Source organism: Perkinsus marinus (genome assembly GCF_000006405.1).
Source record: "Perkinsus marinus ATCC 50983 genomic scaffold scf_1104296960674, whole genome shotgun sequence".
In the NCBI taxonomy this organism is placed as follows: Eukaryota; Perkinsozoa; order Perkinsida; family Perkinsidae; genus Perkinsus; species Perkinsus marinus.
Genome location: NW_003206028.1, coordinates 1 through 1368, shown reverse-complemented (window position 1 = coordinate 1368; position 1368 = coordinate 1). Strand labels below are relative to the sequence as shown.

The window sequence follows — 1368 nt, the reverse complement described above, 5'->3', positions numbered from 1 at the left end:
ATGAGTTTGAGATTTACCCCACTATCTCGTCACTACGCGCAACACTGACTTAACGGCACACATGATTTCGCATTCGAGACGCTGAATAGATCACAAAATTTGCTCCTCATAGAGGGGCCTCCATTACATAGTGTTTTCAATGAGGTCAATTCATTGGAGATCGTTCGTTGGCAGACCAACAATCTTCTTGTACCCTTAGCCTCAGCATGTATCCCGACGAGTCACAAGGGTATACAATCAACATCGACATCTGTAAGGCCAGTGGCATCCGTATATGCGCGCTTCCCGGCGTGGAGACGATCTTGATGGGACTCGAACCCATAGTCTTTGGTTCCGAAGACCAACGCCTTATCCATTAGGCCACGAGACCAGTAAATTTGATATTTGTCCCACCATCTCTGCGCCCCATTGACTTCATGGCACACATGGTTTCCCATCCGACACGCTGAATAGATCGCAAAACTCTTGCTCCTCATAGAGGGGCCTCCATTACAAAATGTTCTTAAAGGGGTCAATTCATTGGAGATCGCTTGTTGGCAGACCAACAATCTTCTTGTACCGTTAGCTTCGGCATGTATTCTGACGAGTCACAAGGGTATACAATCAACATCGACATCTGTACGGCCAGTGGCACCCGTATATGGGCTCTTTCCGGCATGAAGACGATCTCGGTGGGACTCGAACCCACAATCTTTGGTTCCGAAGACCAACGCCTTATCCATTAGGCCACGAGACCAATAAATTTAAGATTTGACCCACCATCCCTGCGCCCCATTGACTTCGTGGCATACATGGTCTCCCATCCGACACGCTGAATAGATCGCAAAACTCTTGCTCCTCATAGAGGGGCCTCCATTACAAAATGTTCTTAAAGGGGTCAATTCATTGGAGATCGCTTGTTGGCAGACCAACAATCTTCTTGTACCGTTAGCTTCGGCATGTATTCTGACGAGTCACAAGGGTATACAATCAACATCGACATCTGTACGGCCAGTGGCACCCGTATATGGGCTCTTTCCGGCATGAAGACGATCTCGGTGGGACTCGAACCCACAATCTTTGGTTCCGAAGACCAACGCCTTATCCATTAGGCCACGAGACCAATAAATTTAAGATTTGACCCACCATCCCTGCGCCCCATTGACTTCGTGGCATACATGGTCTCCCATCCGACACGCTGAATAGATCGCAAAACTCTCGCTCCTCATAGAGGGGCCTCCATTATAGATCACAAAACTCTTGCTCCTCATAGAGGGGCCTCCATTACATAGTGTTCTTAAAGGGGTCAATTCATTGGAGATCGCTTGTTGGCAGACCACATCTTCTTATACCCTTAGCCTCAGCATGTATCCCGACGAGTCACAAGGG

At 48.2% G+C, this 1368-nt stretch overlaps 3 non-coding genes across 3 annotated transcripts; all 3 read right to left on the bottom strand.

Annotated features, from left to right (window-relative positions):
* Positions 1-297: 297 nt before the first annotated feature.
* Positions 298-370, bottom strand: Pmar_PMAR028425. Its single transcript has one exon. It is a non-coding gene; the product is annotated as a tRNA-Arg (tRNA).
* A 293-nt stretch (positions 371-663) lies between these two features.
* On the bottom strand, positions 664-736 carry Pmar_PMAR028424. Its single transcript has one exon. It is a non-coding gene; the product is annotated as a tRNA-Arg (tRNA).
* Positions 737-1029: 293 nt separating this feature from the next.
* Positions 1030-1102, bottom strand: Pmar_PMAR028423. Its single transcript has one exon. It is a non-coding gene; the product is annotated as a tRNA-Arg (tRNA).
* Positions 1103-1368: the final 266 nt, after the last annotated feature.